This window comes from Primulina eburnea, chromosome 2, assembly GCF_022965805.1.
Source record: "Primulina eburnea isolate SZY01 chromosome 2, ASM2296580v1, whole genome shotgun sequence".
Classification (NCBI taxonomy): Eukaryota; Viridiplantae; Streptophyta; class Magnoliopsida; order Lamiales; family Gesneriaceae; genus Primulina; species Primulina eburnea.
This window is the reverse complement of record NC_133102.1, coordinates 3999856-4011968: the sequence shown is the minus strand read 5'-3', so window position 1 is coordinate 4011968 and position 12113 is coordinate 3999856. Positions and strand designations below refer to the sequence as shown.

The window sequence follows — 12113 nt, the reverse complement described above, 5'->3', positions numbered from 1 at the left end:
GCAAAACTACTTGGGAGATCTACCATGATGCTCAATAACAACCACAACAGTCTTCAGTAAACAACTGGAGTTGGGATTCTGATATGAAACAGTTAAACAACCACAACAATAAACATATATAAATATGGTATATGCAATGCATGAACATGACTCAATAATGAACGGGATAACTCGAGCCGATAAACGATATGATATTTACGAGAATTATGATCGGACAACAGCACGAGAGAGCTACATCGTCGTGAAGATAAACTGCTCTGCTAATCATGAGAAGTATGTCGTGATGTGCTAAACATCACCCACAACTCGACATCCATAGAGCTGTAAACGATATAACATGAATGACACAACTGCACAAAACTGGATATCTCAATCCCAATGCTCAACCCGAGGGGTGCAGTAACAAACGAGGTTGTTCAATCATATCTATAGTTTCAGGTGTGTTAGTATAAGCCTACCAGACACACCCCGATCTCGAGATACACAACAAGTGCCGAATAACAACGAACAACAATAACGAGAAACGATATGGCTCAGTATAATGTTATAGCAGCATATCCTATACTAAATGTCATAAATATATTAATAAATGAACACATAATCAACGAGGGATTTTAACAACTTACATAATCTATAGAATCGCATAAAAAACAATAACAACACATAAATAAGACCAAAACATAATTTATGCGTTATCGATGTTTGTTACCGAACTGTAACTCAAAATGTCCAACAAATCGTTTAGTTTCCCATCTTTTCAAACCATACAATTTATTTAATTAACTTTCGATCCAAACTAATACCAACAACTCCAATAATCAACGTATAAACTATAATCTTAGAATATACGAACAAACTATTTCGATATACAAATATCCGGTCGAAGACTTGTACCTTAAACATGTCTAAAGATATAACCTACAATATATAAACCGATATATATGTCAATATAATGCAATTAAATCGACGAAAACGAATTAAATCAAAGAAAACCCGAATTTGGGCAACCTATAATTTGAACTAGAGGCTGGAATTCGAGCTCAATATTTACCAAGAATCAAAGTTGGACTAGCAGCTGGTGGTATCTGGTGAAAATAAGAGGGATACAATTACTCATCAATCAACCACCAAAATCGAAGAAAATCGAAGCCATAACTCACCTAAATCGGCTGCGGCGCAAGAACAAGATCGAACAAGCTGGATCGAGCTCGTTTCCTTCTAATTCAGGCCAAGAACAGGGCACGGAGACTGGAGCTGTCAACTGATATTTTAAAAAATATATATTTCAACACACTTCCTAAATTTATATAGTATAAATATTCTTTTAATTTAATAACTTAATAATTATTTTAATTATTATAAATTATGGATAGTTAATTACAAAACTTCACGAACACGATAATGTTGAATGTTAGGATAATTAGGGAATCAACTTTACAAAACTTCAACCACAACAAAGCATTGGATTGGGATAGCAATAGCATAGCATTATTAGACTTACTCATCCAAAAATTTAATTCCCTTTCAACTTGTTTGTGTCATTTTCTTTTCACTTCTTATAAAACAATGCAAAGAAATAAACATATACATATATGGATCTATCAAAATGTTACATAAATGGCAAAAAATTTAAAAACAAATTAAGTTATATAAAAACAATGAAATATTTGTAGTTGTATTATAAATTATAATTTACGAACAAATATAGCAGCTCAAACATCATATAATACTCCAAAACAAATTTTTAATTATTAGTGATTAATGACAATTGCATCAATTTATAATTTTTGTACTCTTTCTAAAATTTTTTGATATGCTTAACAATAATCCCACCAAGAGTTCGATAAAGTGCACAAAATCAGATCTAAAACCATATTTTTGGGTCATAATCATTACCTTAAAATGTGTTCAACTTTAAACCTTTGATTAGCATCAAATTTGATTCAACCGTAGATTCATCAATCAGCAGCCAAAAAATCAACGGTCAAGATGAGACAAACTCTATATCCACACGCTACCACCAATCATTGATTCCTCTGTAGAAACACATTTATTTTTGGTGAGGTAGAAACAAATATATGGTTTTGCTTAATTTAGCGAAGTCAGCATTCTTGATCCCACCATTTTGCAGTTTAATTCCAAGTTATTGTTATTGTTACTGTTACACATTCATATTTCTTGTCAGCGTTCTCTATTTTGTCACTCGGCCAACATCCATCGATATTCCGTCGGATTCTGCTGCATCTCGAGTCCAGTAGGTTGATTTACATCTTTCTTGGATCCAACGTATTGTGGGCCAAAGCCCACTTTGGATTCACCGTTTCTGGTGTGATTTCATCTGTTTTTGTTATGTTTAGCTTTGTTTTTCTTTTTTACATTTATCGAGTTTGGTAAAGATTGTGTTTTTGTCCCTTTCTCAGCAGTAGCCACCTCGAGTTTTTGATTGTGGTGTAATTATTTGTATGCGTCTGGCTCGCTGAAGAGTTGTGTTGTTAGTCAACATTGTATTGAAACGGGCGGCTGTATTCGAGCTTTTGTAACTTGGGAATTGATTTTGTTTTAGATGGATAAGATACATTAACCTATTGGGTATCTGACTTTTGGCTCGTATTAATTAAATTAATAAAAGGATGGATTCCTGTGTTGTATTATAAATTCTTGTTTCCTTCTTAATTTCTGTGTTTGATTATAAAGTTTAGTTTGTGGTTGGATAGCACTACGTGAGTTGAACTTAGTTTTTAGTTAGATTTTGCTTTTCCCGAAGAGAAGCACATGATATTTTAATGAATTTTGATAGTGATTGAATCAGTCTACTTTCTATCAGATGGAGTGTGTCCGTGTAGTCCAGCTAAACGTTGCGAGCCGATCTCACATCAATTAGGCATACATATTAAGGAGGATAGTATTGTTTTAATGGAGTTTCTACTCACTTTTTCAGTTGATATCTTCTTTCAGATGCTTAAAGTTGAAGGTTTGAGGGGTGTAGTTCTTTGAGGGCAGCACTGGAGAACTCTGGTAGGATTTAGTTGTTTCTTGTTTATGGAAAAAAATAGAATATGCCCCCTATATTGTGTAAGAAAAAATCTAGTGAAGCACAGCTGAATAAAATGAGAGTGTCTGGACCTATGTCCACATCTTTAGGGGTTTTGCCTTCTCCATTGGAAGAAAAGTTTCCGAAGCTGCCAGATTCGCCTCAGGTTACTTTAGCTCAGGATACTAATTTAACATCCTTATGTCCTATAACACTCTCCTCTAATGACAAAACCGTGCAATCACCTAATTCATGTCAGTTGGCGAAGTCACCAATCACTTCTGAACCACTGAAAGATGGGGATTCTTTTGCATCCTACCAACATTCTCTCTCAGTTATGCAAGCTAGCGAATCAAGTGGCTATTCTATGGACACCGAAGAATTTTCTTGGAATACAGGTACGTTCCAAAATTTTCTTGACATTCCCTTGAATATTCATGTCGAGAATGAATTGGTGGAATGTACTGGTGTATTGCATCAGATGAACATGGTAAGAAAACAGATTGGCAAGAATGGGCGGATCAATTGATCAAAGTCGATGATACATTGGACACGAATTGGAGTGATCTTCTAGTTGATATCAATGTTCCAGATCTCAATGCTGAGGTTTGCTTCTCAAATTTCACTCCATATTATAAATACGAATTGTATTAGTATTAGATCATTTCAAATACACATTGTTAAATTTTATTCTCGTGGATAACTAGATTTTGAAAGGTTTCAATTGTTTAATATCTCATGTATTCTCCTTTTATTTGAACTGTCAATGACTTATTAGTTGCTGGAATTGCCACCTGATGCCCCTGTATGCCATCGACAAATTCATCAGCATCAGAATTCTCCCACCTCAGGCAGACAGTGTTGTTCTGTACTTAGTTCTCCTCGTGCTGCACCTTTAACCAAAGCTCGAATGCGATGGACACCGGAACTTCATGAAGTTTTTGTGGATGCTGTGTCTAAGCTTGGTGGTAATGAACGTGAGTACTCGGTTCATTTATGCTTAATTTCTCGATCTCGTGAACATTTGAAAACTTGGGTCATTTTTGGATTTATTTTCTTCCTCTCCTTCGTTACTGAAAATAAAACTATTGCACCCTTTTTTCACTTTTTTTCTCCCAAAAATTATTTTCATACTGCAAACATAATCATTACTTTAGTTTTAATTTTTCACTATCTATATACTTTTAAAAGTGTGGACGATCGACAAAGTTTTTGCATTATGATTTTACTATATTGCTCAAAAACTATGTATTGTTTGTATCATCTGCATGGACATTGGTAGTAAAAGTATATAAAATTTAGGGTCAAATTTGGGATATAGAATTTGTAAAAGTCAATGTATCGGTTAATCATTTAATTGATGCATTTATTTTTTTGAACTCATTAAAAACACGATGATCATAGTAGTGTTTTTATTTTTTTAATAGATTGCAACACAAGAAACTTTGAAAATAATGTTATCTAAAAATTGAGTAGATATTTGATAATAAAAATACATTAGATAAATAACATCTTTTTGATACATAATTCTTAAAAAAATATATTAAAAGAATAGATTTTTTAACAAAAAATAAATTTTTCATCAAAAATATTAAAAGAAAAAAACATGTAAAAAATATATATTTATCTATTATACTTATAAAAGTGTAAAAAGAATGATAGTTTTTCATTATAAATTTTTTGTTATTCCTTTAAATTATGTATTGTTAGATTAATTGTATGGAAATTTTCTACCTAATTTTTTGGGAAATATAATAACAATGATACATTAAAAATGATTATAAGTTTGATAATAAAAAATATATATTTTTTATCTTTATCTATATACCTGTAAAAGTGTGGATCAGGAGCTCTATTTTTCAATTGTCAAAAGATAAAAATGAATTTCTTATCAATACAAATTCAAAAACTTAATAAGTATATATACGTAAAATTCTAATGGTTGTAAGGGCAAAAATTAAATATCAACATTTTATATTTATTTCATCTAATATATAATTAATTAATAGTCTAATTATTCCACCTAATATATAATTAATAGTCTAACAAATGCTAATGAATTATCACTACAATATAGATTGATTGTAGTAATTTATATCACTTCAAAAATAAAATTTAACTTCTATATTAATTTTCTTAAATAATTAATCTTCATATTATTTTAAATATTTTATTCTTTTAATTTTCTCTCTACATATTATTTTATGATTTTAATTCAATTTTGTAATTATATTTTTAGTACAGTTCTAATTAACTAATAAATTATACTACGATAAAAGAAGATATATGAAAATAATAATTATATATGCAATAATAAAATAACATAATAAATATATAATAATATGAAGTTCAATACTATTTATGGTTTTTTAACTAAGAATTGAAAGTCAAGAATGTGATAAATTATTTAGAAGAATTTATATCAATAATTACGAATGTTAATGTATTAATAATCTCATAAAATATGAATTCTTATAAGAATTTGGAGAGTTTAGCTATAATAAGAAATTTAAAGATTTCAAAATTTTTACTTCTGGTTCCGGCGAACAAATAATCATTGAGTCATCCTCTTTCCTGACAACACATACAAAGAGACCCGTCAACCGTCAAAATGGTCGATGTCTACTAAACGATCCTTCATTGCCCGTCTAGCATTTAAAAAAAAATTTATATCAGACAAATTATAAATTCAATAAATAAAATTTAGTAATATTTGAAATATTTTTAAATTATATACTTTTTTAAAAATTATTCATTAACTAATGTATATGAAAATTACTTGATTGTAAAAAATTTATGTATTCACATATATTTTTTCTTTCAAGTTGGATAATAACTATGCATATGAAAATTTTATAATATAATACATATATAATTTTCATTTTGATTTTAAAAGATAGTAAAAATTCAAAAAAAAATGAAAATCTGAAAAAAAATTAATTATAACCAATGTATATGGTATAACTTATATGCATGATTATTTTATTAAATTGTATCTAAAAGTAATATGCATCTGCTCATCAATCAAAACCTTACATATATATTGCATGAAAAAGAGATATTCACGAGCAATTAAAAAACATGGAAGTTATTTTCTTTCTTCTTAAAAATTATATGACATAATCCTTATAAGAAATATAAATTATAATAATCATTGATTAACATTTGTCAAAGTATTAGAAATTTTATATATGATATTTTATATCTTTATGTAATTATTTTGAAATCAAACTAACTAATTCAACAAATACAAAAAATAACTTTTTTTATGAAAATTTATTTATCTGGTTATTTTCAGATTTTTGTGGTGAAAATAATACCGAAGTTTAAAATTTATATTTAATAATTATTGTATGAATTTATTTGATTTTATTTTATATTTACATATAATATAATCTTATTTAAATGTGTATTTCATTATATATATTGATTTACTTATTATTTTAAAATTATATTTAACAAGAAATTAATAGTTATCAGTGTAGTCTTCAAAACATCGATTCAGATATAAATTAATTATCTATGATATATAATTCTTGAAAAAAAGTAAAAAAATAATGTAGGAGGTTAAACATTATTTAAATTGAATATTATGAGTTATATTTTATTATCAATATTATTATTCATTAGTTTTGATATTGTTTTGATGAGTTAATCACAAGTATTTTAAATTGATAATTATTTGTCCTTAGTGTGTTTAACTTATGTAAATTATGATTTATGCATTGATAAAACCCGTAATTTGGTTGATTTTTAGATTATTTTGTCTTATACGTGATGTTTGAATATATATATATATATATATATATATTTAAAATTTGTTTCGGTCCATGTTGTTCTATATATTATGCTAATTATGATTTATTATATAACATAAAATCAACAGTTTGAATTTAATTTGGGAAACACTTTTGAAAGTTATATAATATCTTAATTAATTTTTAAAAAATCAAAATTTTAATTTTTGTTATATAATTGGTATTTACGTGCGATGATTCATTCTAGTTTTCTAACAATGCTTTATAATTATACTCTCTTCCAATTTTCTAAGCTACAATTTAAGAATTAAAAATATCCTACACATATGATAAAGACTATATATGCTTGATTAGAAAGAAGGCCGACTCGTATAAGGTAAAGGATTTCAGACCCATTAGTTTAATAACAAGCATATATAAGATTCTATCCAAAGTTCTAACAGAAAGATTAAAGAGAGTGATGGCGTCGACAATTTCAGAATCCCAAAACGCATTTGTTGAAGGGAGACAGATTCTCGACTGTGGACTTATAGCGAATGAATTGCTAGAAGAGAATAGGATTAAGAAAACAAAAGGATGGGTTTTGAAAGTGGATTTTGAGAAGGCCTATGACAATGTGAGTTGGGAGTTTTTGGATTTTGTTTTAATGAAGAAAGGGTTTGGAGATAAATGGAGAGCATGGATGAGAGGTTGTGTATCGAAGGTAACATTTTCAGTTATGATCAATGGCCGACCGAGAGGTAAATTAAGGGCTTTCAAAGGCCTTCGTCAAGGAGATCCATTATCTCCCTTTTTATTCAACTTGGTTGTTGATGTGTTGGGAAGATTGGTAGACAAAGCTAAGGAATCACAACTTTTTAAGGGGATAGAGGTTGGCAAAGAAAAGGTTGAAATATCTCATATCCAGTTTGCGGATGACACGCTATTTTTCGCAAAGAATGACGAACACATAACTTTCTTGGCTCAAGTGGTGCGTTCATTTTGTGATATGTCGGGTTTAAAAATCAATTGGGAAAAGAGTGCACTGCTCGGAATTAACCGTGAAAGTGATCAAGTTGAAAGGTTGGCAAGACTTGTAGGATGTGGTTCAGGGTCATGGCCTATTACTTATTTGGGTGTACCTTTGGGAGGTAATCCTTTGAAAGCAGCATTCTGGCAGCCGGTGGTTGCTAAAATGTCCAGAAAATTGGCCACTTGGAAGAAAGCATTTTTGTCAAAAGGGGGTAGATTAACTTTGATACTTTCGGTTTTGAATTCCATGCCCATTTATTACATGTCATTATTCAAGGTTCCAAAATCAGTTGAGGTATCACTGGACAAGATTTCAAGAGACTTTTTATGGGATGGGATGGATGGAGAGTCTCATTTTCATTTGGCAGCATGGGATCAAGTTTGCAAACCAAAGGAAAGAGGTGGATTGGGGATTTCAAAAATCAGTTTCAAAAATACAGCATTGATGGGGAAATGGTGGTGGAGATTTTTCCGAGAAGAGGGCACATTGTGGAAAAAAATTATTGTAAGCAAATATGGGTTACAAGAAAACGGTTGGGATGCGGGATTGGCAAGAAATGTAACCTACCGATGCCCATGAAATTTATTTCTCGGATACACCCAACTTTTAACAACTTGATTTTAAGAAAGGTGAGAGGAGGGAATAAGGTTAGATTTTGGGAGGATAATTGGGTAGGAGACTCTTCTTTCAAGGATTGTTTTCCTGCTTTATTTCAGCTTTCATCTTGTCACAATTTGCCTATCTCTTATTATGTTCATTTCGAGGGTTTACATCGCGACCACTTTTGGGATTTTCATTTTAGGAGGGGAGTGAGAGAAGCTGAATTTGACCAGCTCACGGACTTATTAGAAGTCTTAGAGCCGGTTAGATTAGTCGAGGGGGTGGAAGATTTTATTCAGTGGAGAGGGGACTCGTCGGGTTTGTTCTCTGTTAATTCTTTCTATGATTCATTTTTCTCGTCCAATCTTTATCCAAAATTTCAACTCTTCGATGCAATCTGGAAAGTCCCTGTTCCTAGTAAGATTCAGTTCTTTTCTTGGTCAACAACTCTGGGTAAGCTACCGACATCGGAGATGATTCAAAAAAGATGCCCCGACCTTGCGTTGTGTCCAAATTGGTGTGTTCTATGCAGAAATGACTCGGAGTCTCAGGATCACATGTTCATCCATTGTCCCTTTTCGTCTTCTTTATGGATTAAAGCTTTGCAGGAGCTGCGGTTGTTCTGGGTGACGCCAAAATCAACTAAAGACTTATTCATCATGGATTTGGGTCGGTCAACAGGCAAGAGAGGAGGAAAATTTTGGCAAGTTGTGGTTCAATGTATTTGCTGGACAATTTGGCTGGAAAGAAATCAGAGAATATTCGAAGAAAGAGAAACAGACGTCAACAATTGTTGGGAGAAAATCAAGCTTAATGTCGCAACCTGGATTGGAATTAACAAGGAGTTCAGAAATGTATCGGTCTTTGATTTGATTAGACAGTGGGATTTTGTGTATCACTAGACTAATAGTGTGATAGAATGCATAATTAGGAAGGTCATCTGCTATAATCGATGACTTATGTAATCTGATTAATCACTTAAATTAATATATTGTTTCCTATCAAAAAAAAAAAAGATAATGGGGGTTTGTATGCTGTAGCGAAAGCCTAGCTATGTGGGAAAAGACTAACGGTTACAAGAATCTTGTACTTGATAATGATATGCTAATATTTACTAATAAAACAAATAGTCCAAGTTTATCTAAGATCTTATTTTCAGTGAGAAGGATCAGTGATCGCCTATAAAGTTGTAACCTACAAGAGAGTTATATGGTCAATCAATTAGTTTAGCAGTGAAACTGTTCGTTGTTAGGACCTAAATATTGGATTTGAGACTTTGAGTTACACCTGATGCTTGAGTGGGAAAAGCTAAAAAAAAAGAAAAAAAAGAAAGAAGAGAAAAGTTAAAAAAAGCTCAACAGTGAGGTACAAGAGTTTTTGGCCCTGGGGAATTTTGTCAATGTATGGAAGCCGTTTGATCATGTTACAGTACAGCTTGCATTCTTCAACTGTATCCGTTTTATTTATGGTAATAGTTGAAACCTTGCCCACTTGTCTTGACATTGTGGTGTGTACCCATAGGAGCTACACCAAAAGCTGTCTTGAAACTCATGAATGTTGAAGGCCTGACCATTTATCATGTGAAAAGCCACTTGCAGGTATTTTGAACATCTAATTTTTGTTCTCATGGTTTGTATGTCACACCATTTCTCATCGTACTCTTCCTATAATTCCAGAAATATAGGACTGCAAGATACAAGCCAGAGTCGTCAGAAGGTAGTGATTGTCTCTGTTTTTGTAATTTTTGTTCATGAATGTAATGGTTGGGCCTAATGCAATCTTTCTTAACGTGTCAACATATGTTCCATTTATTCGTGTTTGGTAGAATTTTGTTCCCAAAAACTCGGGCTCGTGGAAGTGGTTCTATAATAGTTTTATGCTGTAACACGTCCCATCGCATGTAAGCGAAAGAAAGGATTTTCGACATTAATATCTGAGCCGGATATGGGCAGGCGGTGAGGTATTGGTCAGCAAAGCCCAAAAATAACCAAATCAACTCAATCAAAATACAAAGGATTGAGTAACAAGAGCCTTGAACATGTGACCATTTCGACGCTGTGTTAGAAACCAATTTTTTCGAAAGTTCGAATACATTGGATGTGTCCAGTAATGAATTTTATATTTTAACAATATTTGTATACAGCAAGACATCATTTGACTATTGGGATGCTGTTACTTGACAATCACCACCCTTAAATCATGAAAGAACAATGTATCCTTCAGTGCCACGCTGCTGGTTTAGTTGACAGTGCTCTCTTCATAATATTTCGATGAGAAATAATGACTCGCTGAATCTGCTGTTGCTCTTCCATTCATAGATTCCTATTTTTTCTGTAGAATTCATTAAAAAAAATGTTCCTTTATGATGTCAGGAGTGTCGGAGAAGAAGCTAAAAAATGTGGAAGAGACGATGTTCCTGGACTTGAAGACGTAAATCTCTCTCGCTCTCTTTTATAACAATGCATATTGCTCACATCTGACCTTTTCTTTTGTTATGTTAGTTTCGGATTCGAAAACAATGTGTGAAATCATCTGGAGTATTTTTGTGGCAGGACCACGGAAATAACTGAAGCGCTTAGACTGCAGATGGAAGTGCAGAAGCAACTCCATGAACAACTTGAGGTATGCTAATGATCGTGTTGCTAGTTTCATGTCTAATTGCATATGACTGAGAAGAGATTGTTTCTTTGTATGTGCGATTTTGTAGTTCGAGTTTTTACTTTCATCAACATATATATTAAGATTTTCTTTTGTTTTATAGGAAATATTAATTAATAGGAGTTCATCTATGTTAGCTCTGCTGCATGAGGGGTTGTTTTTTGTTTCCCAAGTTTATTAAAATCCATTTTTCTTTACGGATCATATCTCCTAAATTTTCTTCACTAGTTGGGCGACAAGCATTTTTATATAACCTAATAAGCAACAGTCTTGACAATATATGGAGTACCCTTTTCTCTGCAGATTCAAAGAAATCTTCAATTGCGAATTGAAGAACAAGGGAAGCATCTTCAAAAGATCTTTGAGCAGCAGAAAAAGATGGAAGAAAACAAGGCTAAAACATCATCACAAAATTCAAACGAGCCTTCGCGGTTTCCAATGGTTGAGAATCCACCTTCCTCTGGTCACTACAAACCAGGACCCTTGACAGACGACCGTTCCTACGCAAAAGAAATTACGTCAGATGCATGCCTTTTGGCAGATCAAGAACATTCGTGTAAGGACTCAATCTCACCTGAAAGGGAATCCTCTGAGGATCATGAACATGATTCTAGTGGAATTGATCGCCCATTAAAAAAGAAACGAGCAAACATCGATGGAGGACAAACCAATTTGAGTGATGCTTGATGGGGGGAACTTCGTATTTATAGAGTGATTGGTTTAGCATGGATGGATTTGTCAATTTTCAAAGCCTATTTGAATAGTTCCTTGTGAGTTTATTTTAAACTGATATAAGATGTTGATTGTAATTTGATATTAACACATGTTTTTTCATAGGCAAAAATTCGTGTGAGATGGTGTTACGAATCGTATTTTGTAAGACGGATCTCTTATTTAGGTCATCAATGAAAAAATATTACTTTTTATGCTACGAGTATTATTTTTATTGTAAATATCGGTAGGATTGATCGGTCTCACAAATAAAAATTCGTGAGATTGTCTCACAAAATACCTACTTTTTTTTCATAAGCATTTAGTGTCAATGCTTTGCATA

At 31.9% G+C, this 12113-nt stretch overlaps 1 pseudogene; it reads left to right on the top strand.

Moving 5' to 3' along the window:
- Positions 1-2046: 2046 nt before the first annotated feature.
- LOC140821076 (protein PHR1-LIKE 1-like) lies at positions 2047-11985 on the top strand (annotated as a pseudogene).
- The last annotated feature ends 128 nt before the right edge of the window (positions 11986-12113 follow it).